Source organism: Rhinatrema bivittatum, chromosome 2 (assembly GCF_901001135.1).
Source record: "Rhinatrema bivittatum chromosome 2, aRhiBiv1.1, whole genome shotgun sequence".
Taxonomy (NCBI): domain Eukaryota; kingdom Metazoa; phylum Chordata; class Amphibia; order Gymnophiona; family Rhinatrematidae; genus Rhinatrema; species Rhinatrema bivittatum.
In genome coordinates, this window is record NC_042616.1 from 317,800,096 (window position 1) to 317,810,946 (window position 10,851).

The 10,851-nt window shown below is 41.5% G+C and overlaps 1 non-coding gene across 1 annotated transcript; it reads left to right on the plus strand.

The window, feature by feature from the left end:
* Positions 1 to 8,951: 8,951 nt before the first annotated feature.
* LOC115086335 lies at positions 8,952 to 9,144 on the plus strand. The gene has a single exon (XR_003855232.1). It is a non-coding gene; the product is annotated as a U2 spliceosomal RNA (small nuclear RNA).
* The last annotated feature ends 1,707 nt before the right edge of the window (positions 9,145 to 10,851 follow it).

Below are 10,851 nucleotides of genomic sequence, written 5' to 3' on the forward strand. Positions count from 1 at the left end.
GAACAGTTTCCACTAATAACTAATGTGTAGTTTGTTAATGAAAAGAAAATAAATGTATTGGAACAAGATAATAAGTCTTTGAATTTAACAGATTTAATCGAAACATCTTATTCAGCCCATGTAGAATCGAGAGGTACTTTGTTGGTTAAGTTTGAAAAGTCCCTTGACAGAGATAGGGTCTTAAAAACCTTTATGTTAAAACGAGCCTCTCTCTACTTGGGCCAAAAAATCTGGATATACCCAGATGTCTCCAAGGAGACACAGGAGAAAAGGAAAAGATTTATTGTTTTGGCCAATATGGTGAGGACACAGGGTATACAAATAATGATACGATTCCCATGCAAATGTGTCATGCGGGTTGATGGAGTCAGATACGTTTTTTATGATCCACTTCAGTTAGAGAGATTTCTAGAGGGACGGAGGAACCCCAAGGAGGAAAATAATGCTGTAATCTAAATATTAGTTGGGGAATATATATAAAAGTCTACAATTCTGTTAAATTGTGAGTATTGTTAAATTATAAAGATATTTTGCTCAGTGCTCCCCCTTTTGTTTTGTATCTGGTGACAAGATATGTTTATATTATGTTTGAACTATTATTATATGGTTTTAATATGTAAATATCTTGTATCACCTAAAAAATATTCAAAGGAATTTTGAATATGTGAAAATTTGAATGATACTTATTGTAAGTTGAAAATTCATAAATAAAGAATTAAAAAAAAAAAGCCCAGATCTCTCGCAATTTTCCTACCTAAAACCGGGCGAAGCCCTTGGCGCATCCACATCGGAACAGGCCTCCGAGATGGAGTCTGACCACGCGGCGACAGCAACACTGTCTGAACTAACCTCTCGCTCCAAGTTGAGAGAGTGATTAATTGAGTTATGGGCAGATCTTAAGCAACATAAGCAGGACCTCCTATAGTCAATTGCTAATGTCCACGGGAACAAGAGTTGACGAATTAGATGTAAGAGTGGAAAGGCAAGAGGATCTTCTGAAAAAAATGAGGGAAGAACAACAACTAAGTAAATCGGAACAACTTATTCTCGCTGAAAAGGTAGAAGACCTGGAAAACAGGTCTAGTCGAAATAATATCCATATCCGTGGCATACCGGAGCTGAAGGAATATCCTAATTGCCGGGAAGTGGCGCTGAAAATTTTTAGCTTCATCATGGCTTCGGGGACTGCAGAAAACATAGAGGGCATGGAGGAGCATTTACTTTTCATATTGAAAGGTCGCACAGAACCCAAGTCCCAAGACTGGCGGAGAAGGCACGGGATATGTTGATCTGCCTGCAGACCTATCAAGAAAAATCACTGCTGTATGCAACATCGAGCAAACAGCGAGAATGGCTATGGGAAGGCCATAAAATCTACATATATAATGACCTGGCAGTGATCACACTGCGCAAACGTATTGAAATGTGGGCTGAAACTTCCGTTCTACGGGAACATAATATACGATATAGTTGGACATTCCCTTTCAATCTTAGGTTCACCATGGAAAGCGCTTCGCACAGAGTTAAGAACTTAAGTGAAGCACAAGAGGTTTTCCAAAAAGCGAACCTACCGTTCACTCTCCCTGACACCAGATTGGAGATTTTGCCCTATAAAATAACAAATACACCATGCTGGCAGAGAGTGGGAAACACTAGGCGATTGGAACACCAGAAGTGGACACCTCAGGATACCCAGCGGAAGGTTGATAGCTCAACGGTGTGCTAAAAGGAGAAGTTACTACACATACACATCTGAACACACAGGCTGGATGGCTACTGCCATGTAACACAGGTTGACTTTGTGACATTTGAAAAATGCTAGAGACATAGCACTTTTATGCCAGAAACTAATGGCTGATTCAGGACTGAGAACAAGAATGAGACAGTTGTATCATGTTTACAGTAAGTGGCTTACTTGTTGGAGTGACAGACCCCCCAAAGATAAGAGGTATCCAGGAGTTGTATACATTTGACACAAGTGGGATGGGTTGAGGGGGGGGGAATATCCATGAGCTCACAGGGAATATTTTTTGTTATAATTTTGCTATGATGTGCATTGGGGTATGTATAATGACAAGGGAGACAGGGGTGGCAGCTCACAGAATAACTGGTATATGGGATGGCTCTAAAATTGTGGTCCCTTAATGTTAAGGGCCTTAACTCTCACACATAGCGGCAATTGCTGCAGTGTGATCTCCTATGCCAACATGTAGATATAGCTATGGTCCAGGAAACTCACGTGCGCAAGCACCATGAACGGCTATTGTAATTTAAAGGGTATTCCAATTATTACTTAGCTGCTAGTACAAAAAACACTAGATATGTTGGGGTAGGCATCTTTATTGCCCAACAGGTCACTTTTGAATACATGTCACATTTAGTGGCCCTGTTAGGCCATTATCTTTTATTGAAAATACAAATTGACAGGAAAGTGCTCACTTTAGTAAATGTATACGCACCCAATACTGATCAGGGCCCATTTTTGCATTCTTTGGTAGACGTACTCACTAATTTCACAGAGGGACAACTCTTATGGGGCGGGGATCATAACCTGGTACATAACCCTAGGGTGGACACGTCAAATTATAGGACTGCGGGAGACTGGAAGGCCACATCAGAATAATCTGCCCTTATACATAATTGGGGATTAATTGATAATTGGAGGCAGCACTACCCGACAGCTTGAGCATACACGTTTTTCTCAAATCCTCAGAACACCTACTCGAGAATTGACTTTATATTCATAATAAAGGCATACAAAATCAGGTTACAGACGTAGGCATAAGGGATATCACCTGGTCTGACCATGCTCAGGTCTGGGCCACGGTGTTGGTGGCTGATCCGGACCCGGGCTTACTATTTTTGAGATTACGGGATGATTTATTGCGGGATCCCGCTAATAGCAAAGCAATCATAGACCACCTCCAGGACTATTTTAAGCTTAATACAGGTTCAGTGGAGGCTGTGGGCTCTTTATTGCATTGTCCTCAGCTTTACGGAAAAAGAGGGCAAAGGGGCGAACTGAATTAGCGCGTATTATCAGCTCACTTGCATGACAACACTCACACACTATTAGTGATGCCACTCTGAAAAAGCTTCGAGCAGCACGCACTGAACTGAACTTGCTGGACTTCTCTCAAATAGCACACACTCTAGATCGCACTAAACAGAGTTATTTCGAGGGTCATAATAAAGCAGGACGGATCCTTGCCAGACAATTGAAAAAGCGCTTTACCCAGAATAACATAGCCAAGGTCAAGGATAGTATGTATGTATGTATGTATGTATGTATTTATTTATTTATTTATTTATTTAAACATTTTTATATACCGGCATTAGTTGTGGACATCATGTCGGTTTACATTAAACAGGTTAAGCTTGGAAATTACATTTTAACAGGGAAGTCAACTGGGAGAGGGGATAGTGAAAGGTAGGCGAGAAAAGATAGGATAACAAAACGTGGTTCCTCAAGATGAGGAAAGGGAGTATAACAAAATATAGTTCCTCAATATGAGGAAAGGAGTAAAGTATTGTGGTCTACTTTAGCACAGAGGGATAGCTTTTATTCTGGGTAGGCTTGGTTGAATAACCATGTTTTTAATTTCTTTTTGAAGTTGTTCATACATGGTTCAAGGTGTATGTCAGGCGGTAGTGTGTTCCAATGAGTAGGACCTGCAATCGAGAGGGCACGATCACGTGTGGAGGAGAGACGGGAAGTTTTAAGGGAGGGTACAAGTAGGGTGCCTGAATTAGCCGTTCTGGTGGGTCGACTGGACTTAGGAGTTGCAAAAGGAGGATATTAACTGCTACGCAGGATATCAAAGAATGTTTTACTAACTTTTACTCCTTATTGTACAGTAAAGACTAGGCAATTATTCCTGAAGCTATAGGCAAATATTTACAATCTGTGCCTTTACCTGATCTTACGGAGTCCCAACAACAATTCTTAGACATCCCCATTAATATCGTGGAAGTGCAAACAGCCATTAAAGATCTCATGGCTGGAAAGTCCCCAGGGCATGATGGTTTCACGGGCAGTTATAAGAAATGTAGCACACAGCTTTTAGGCCCGCTTACTGATTTTTTCCAACAGTCTAAGGGAAGGAGACCCCCTACCCATTCACTCTAATGTGGCAGGTATAACAATTCTAGCGAAGCCAGGGAGAGACCCCTCCCAGTTCGGGTCTTATCGCTCAATTTCGTTAATTAATATAGATTTGAAAATTTTAGTGAAAGTCCTGGTGGCCCACTTAAATACCATCCTCCCCCAATTAATACATAGGGACCAAGTTGGTTTTATTGCACAAAGAATGGCAGTGGAATATGTGCGTAAGGTTACAGATATACTATGGTGGGCTCAAACAGAAAAGGTTCCAATGGTCCTTTTAGCCATTGACGCTGAAAAGGCCTTTGATTTAGTGCATTGGGACTTTTTATTTGCAACATTGGCAAAGATGCACTTCGGGCCTAAATTTTTGGGATGGGTAAAAAGTCTGTATCACGATTCTGTGCTAGGATTAAGGTCAATGGAGGGTATGGAGACCTATTTCCCGTACAACAGGGAACCAGACAGGGATGCCCTCTATCCCCAGTTTTGTTCGCTCTCTTCTTGGAGCCTCTTACCACTAGAGTTCGGGAATCCGACCAGATAGAGGGAATACAATTGGGGACCTTGCATTTAAAAATATCACTCTTTGCGGATGATATTCTGCTGACTCTTACTAATCCCTCTAAATCTATCCGGGGTGTCACAGAAGAGCTACGTGCTTTTAGCGCCGTGTCCGGATTCAAGATTAACATGGATAAAACAGAGCTATTAAATATCTCAGCTGACCAGACTACTATTCAGGAGTTGAAGCGACACTATCCTTTTAAAGTGGCCACAACCTCGCTCATATATTTAGGAGTTCATATTGGTCCTGCAGTGAAGGATCTTTTCCATCTTAATTATACACTGTTACTTCACACCATTCAATGTGATTTTCAAAAATGGGACAGGGAACATTATTCCTGGCTAGGATGTGTTGCTATAGTAAAAATGAACGTGATACCCAGGTTACTATACCTCTTTACTACATTACCAATTTACATTAGTCCAGCTATACTGCGCTCGTGGCAAAAAATCCTGTTTGATTTTATCTGGCACAGGCGACCTCCATGGGTATCTAGATGCTTGCTTTATCAACCTCGGGGCAGAAGCGATTTAGGTGTACCGAACTTGGAATGGTACTACGCAGCAGCACAACTGAATGCAATTCCTGACATGCATAGGAAGGCTTCTGTGAAGCAATGGGTGTCCTTTGAAGAACAATTAGCAGGGGGGATGCCGTTAGCAGCTATGGCGTGGCAACCCTGTCACACCGGGATTATAAAAGGGAAAATATCCCTGGCATTGGAAACAACCATGAAATTGTGATCTAAGTGGAAAGAATGACTAGTGGGTAATAGGGTGTATTTTTATTCCACCTTGTCTATCATCATGCTCAATCTAGAGCGGGTCGTGAAAGTCGCTCATTTAGTGCATGGCATGCAAAAGGCATTACCCATATAGAACATCTATTCCGGGGAGGTTCCTTAATGCCATGGACAGAAATACAAATCGTATACCAATTACCAATAGGGGACTTCCTAGCTGGATGCCAAGTAACTCATTTCTTGCACACACCCTTGATTTTATCATCTTTATGACAGGGCAAAACATTATTTGAGCATTATTGTGAAGACATTGATAAAAAAAAAGAGGAATGATTGTATACCTTACTACTTGGTATGGAGATCCAGCCTTATCCGCATGTTAAGAGTTGGGAAACAGACTTGGGGCGTACCCTGACTGCAGAAGACTGGGTGCAGGTTTATGCATTTGCTTGCAAATACTCAGTGTCTGCTTCACTACAAGAGAACTGCTACAAGCTGATCACTCGGAGGTACCTCACACCACATACAATGCATCATAAATATCCACATATAAGTGAATTATGTTGGAGGGACTGCGGACATATTGGTACGTTTCTTCATATGTAGTGGTCCTGCAAGTGAGTGCAGCATCTGTGGAGGGAGATAGCCTTGTGGATTGAAGGACTCTTGGGTGTACGTGGCATTCAGAATGCTGGATTTATACTACTTAATTATCCACCACTATCTCTAGATAAATCAGACATGTCATTTTGTCAACAAGTTTTTATTGCAACCAGGATGGCAATAGCAAGTCATTGGAAACAGACTGAATTATTCTCTATTCGTATAGTATAACATAAAGTACACCTTTTATTGTAAAATGGCAGCAATTACAGCAGAGAAACACAACTCGTTATCTAAGTTTCAGATGATCTGGAGACCATATATACAGTGGGAAAAACAGCAGGCTATGTAGTTGCTTTCCCTAATATAATGACATCATTCCGATATACCCAGGGTCATACTCTGAACTTAGTTACTTATCTTCTAGAGTACTCAAAGTAATGTGTTAGGCATAGATTGTAAGAGCTTATGGATAGGTGTGAGGGGGGAGGGATGGGGGGACATCTGGAGACACAGGGCATGTTTTTGTTCTTATTTTTGATATAATGTTCTGACATGTTTATGGCTCTACTGTTTGTTACTATTGAAAATAATAAAACTATAAATTGAAAAAAACCCAAATAGATGGAAAGGAGGAAAAAAGCTTGGATGGAACGCTAAAAGGAGTTGAAGAGTTCTATGAAAAGCTATTTAGAGAAAGAGAAATTGAAGAAGAAAAAACAGAAGAACTGCTGATGCAGATAGACAAACATCTAGGGGAGGAAGAGAAGGAAAAATTAGAAAGAGAATTTACAAGCAAAGAAATAGAAGAAGCGTTGAAATCCCTCCAGGATGGGACGACCCCTGAATGCGACGGTATACCTAAAGAGGTCTATGCCAAGTGCTGGCAGATGGTGGGACCAGATCTGATCACAGTGTACAGAGCGATACAAGAACAAGATAAAATGCCAGAGAGCATGAGGAAAGGAGTGGTGACCCTACTATACAAGAAAGGGGAGGAGAAAGAATTAAGAAATTGGAGGCCCATTGCACTACTTACAGTCGATTACAAAATATGGGCAAAAGTATTGACCAGAAGACTAAAGGAAGTAATGGGAAATGTAGTAGCAGAAGATCAGACATGTGGTGTAAAAGAAAGATCAGCAACATTAAACTTGCAGCTCATGAGAGATGTCATGGCATGGGCAGAGGAAAGAAACGTGCCCTTGTGCATTGTCAGCTGGACCAAGAAAAGGCTTTTGACAGAGCCCATCAAAACGTAATGTTCAGAATCCTAAGCCGGATAGGATTTGGAGGAAAGTTCATCAATTGAATCAAGATTGCATATAAAGAAGTGGAAAGCTCTATTAGTGTTAATGGGTTCTTAACAAAGCCAGTAAAATTGGATAGAGGGGTGAAGCAGAGCTGCCCCCTATCCCCTCTTTTATATGTACTGTACATGGAACCCTTTGCAAACAAGATAAGAAATGACACAAGGATGAAAGGGGTGCACATCCCGGGAGGAGGAGGGAAAGAAGCAAAGATAATGCAGTATGCGGATGATACAACTCTCTTTTCAACAGAAAGCTCATTGAACTGTGTCACAGAACACGTGGAAGTATTCAGCAAAGCGACAGGGTCAAAAGTGAACGTAAGCAAGTCCATGATAATGTACTGTGGAAAGTGGAGAGGAAGGAAAGAAAAGAAACTTGGATTAGAAGTTTGTGAGGATGGTATGAAAGTGCTAGGAGTGACATTCTTTCATGAGAAATCAGTTGAGAAAAACTGGACAGAGAAGCTGGAACAAGTGAAGAAGAAAGTTGACATGTGGAAGTCAAGAGAACTGACATTGACTGGGAAAATTCTAGTGATAAAGGCCGATTTGCTTCTTACTCTAGTTTATCTGGCCAGAGTATATCCGATGCCGACAAAAGAGAAACTCAGATTAACAAGAATGGTCTTCTCGTTTCTGTGAGATGGAAAATATGAGTATGTGGAAAGAGAAATAATGTACAGGAAACTAGAAGGAGGACAAGATGTTCCCTGCTTGCCAGCAAAATTGGAGTGCATCTATGTTTATGAAACCTGTAAAGCAGTTTTGCGCCCCTGCAACCATAAGTCACAGTTGTTTGCTTGGTTCTGGCTTTCTTCAGCAGTAAGAAGCCTAGTTTCACAGGACAATACAAGGCCACGTGCAGACACAAGGCCATGGCACTATGAGAAAACAGTCCTCTTTCTGAAGGCCCATCCAGAAATAGTGAACAAGGAAGATTTGGCTGACTACAAAAAAATGTACACAAAAGTAAAAGAGAAAATGCTAACAAAGCAGAAATGGGTTGGAGAGAAAGTAGACTGGAAAGCGATACAACCAAAAGAGATAGGAAATGAAGCAAAGAACTTGGCATGGCGCATAGTTCATAACAAGCTTTCAATCAGAGAAATTTTGAAGAGGCATGGATTGACAGAACAGGAACATTGCCCGAGAGAGAGTGGAGCAATTGAGACAATAAGCCATGTGTTTTGGGGATATAAGACAGTTAGTCTGGTTTTGGGGAAAAGTGACTGGCCTCTTAAACAAGTACAAACCTCTGAAGCTGATAGAGGAAATGGTGGGAAAAGTAAAGAACCTTGACAAAAAGACAGATGGCTATTTGATAATGTGGACTGTAATAAGTATAGCAAAGGTAGTAATTTGGAATGCAAGAAACAAATTGGTAAAAAAAAAAAAAGGTAAACGCAAACTAGTAAAAATATATATTTGATGTTTCTTTCGTAATTAAAGAATCACGTACGATTCAGAAGGTACAAGGACAGTAATTGGCAATGGTTAAGAATGGTATGAGACACATAAAGCAAAGTTGATAGGAAAATAAGGGACTTGATAATGCATGCAAGGTTTGTAAATAAGGAAAGTAAAAATAAGCTGTAAATTATTGAATTAACTTGTATATAACTGAACTGTTTATTAATAAAAAAAACCAAAACAAAAAACAATCTGTTCTTATCAGTTTAATATCTGATACGTCCCCTATCTGGGGACCCTGTATTAAACGGATTGTTGGAACAGGGAGCCGGAACGAGGGCTTGCTCTGTCCACTCCAGGCATTGCCCTGGTATTGCAGTACATCCGGGTGCGGTGCACTTCCACCCAGAAATTCAAAGGTATAAAAGACAGAAGCATTTTTCCAGGCATAGGGGAGAGAGCTGTTTTTTTTTGTTTTTTCCCTCATTTGCCGTGCTGCGCTTCAAGTATCTACTCCTTTCTTCCATGGCCAAGTCATTTTGAACAGGTCCTTTGGCTCTGTGCAGGAATTCCTTCCGCCCACTGCCCTGCCCCACCCTTTCACCTCGTAGCCCTTTGAATTACCAGTAATATGGAACACGTGCTCAGGAGGACCATGATTTTTCGGCAAAATGGGGATGGCAGAATGCAAATAAAAGTTTTGTTGAGAGTGGAGGCAAGAAGAAGAAGAAAAAGGAAAAAAGAACAAAAAAGCCTTGACTAGTATCTCTGTTCCGCCTCCTTCCTTATTCCTCCAATCCGGGATCAAACTCACGGTTGCTGAAACTCAGAGGACAGGCCTCTTGCCACTCCAGTCACCTTGGAGTGCTCTTGCAAATCGCTTAATTTCATATATTTATCGCTTGCTTTCAGATCGCCTTTGCAGCATGAACTTGAGCCCGCATGGCAGCATGCCGGCTTTTGAACTACAGTGCCTGAAACGGATGCTTCTGGGTGGGCGAAGGGCTTCTTTGAGGTGGCAGCTTTCTAGGTCAAGGTTTTTAACCCTGATGTCGCCAATCAGGGCCCTGAGTTCCTAGAGATCCAGTGGGTATTGCTTCTCGGCCTTTTGGCTAAGATCAGGTGGAATGCTTGCTTCGGCCTAACCCCTGTTAAGCCTGATCTAGTTAGAGGCCGGCGAGTGGATGAAGGATTCATCAGTCGGTGGGAGATCTGGGTTTGGTGATTCCGAAGATGGTGGCCGGGGGGGGGTGCACCAAAACATTATTCGTTTTGAAGCCCGAGGAGAGTTCCAGATTGAGCCTTTGATGTTTAGCCGAAAGATCTTGCAAGAAGTCCTGAAGATGAAACCGCGGCACTTGGATTATATTTTCACCCTGCTAAGGAAGAAAGAAGTTTGAGGTCGTCTTCTCCACATTCCAGTTGTTTGAGGCTTGTCTCTTGCCTTGCCTTCCCTTGAAAAACTTTGATTGTACTCCATTGACCAGACTGGAAAGGCATGTTGTAACTGTGATCATGTATAATGAATTAGTCAGATTTGAGGATATCTTTACCTGGCTATCGCAATTTTTTCAAGTTATTCATGGCTATGATGTGAAGGATGAAGATGGCATCAAGACTGGGGCTCGGAAGTTTGAGGTTAGATTAAGGTACGACACAGCTGTTAAAGACTGGTATCATATTCCAAATAGAGACCAGATTGGTAGCTTTCAAGGAGCTGCATTTTATGTGGGTCAGCCTAAGGTGTGCAGGAAATGTGGTATCAGTGGCCACTTTTCAAGGAACTGTGAACTACAGGTCTGTACAAACTGTGGTGAAGAAGGCCATGTTGCTTCTGACTGTATGAGAAAAGTTGCAACCTTTGTTTCATAACTGCGCAATGTCTTATGCAAATAGGATGAGGCTTAAGGAGATAGAGGAACCAATTCAGCCTGTGGATGCACCGTGCGATGACGACAAAGTAAGGATAAGTACTGTGGATAAAGAGAAGTCATCCTTTGGTGTACCTGTGGCAAGTTCGGGAGTAGAAACAGAAGTGGTCAACATAGATATTAGTCCTCTAGGACATTTAGGTGATGATTCTAGGGGTGTGCATTCGTTTGCAATGTATT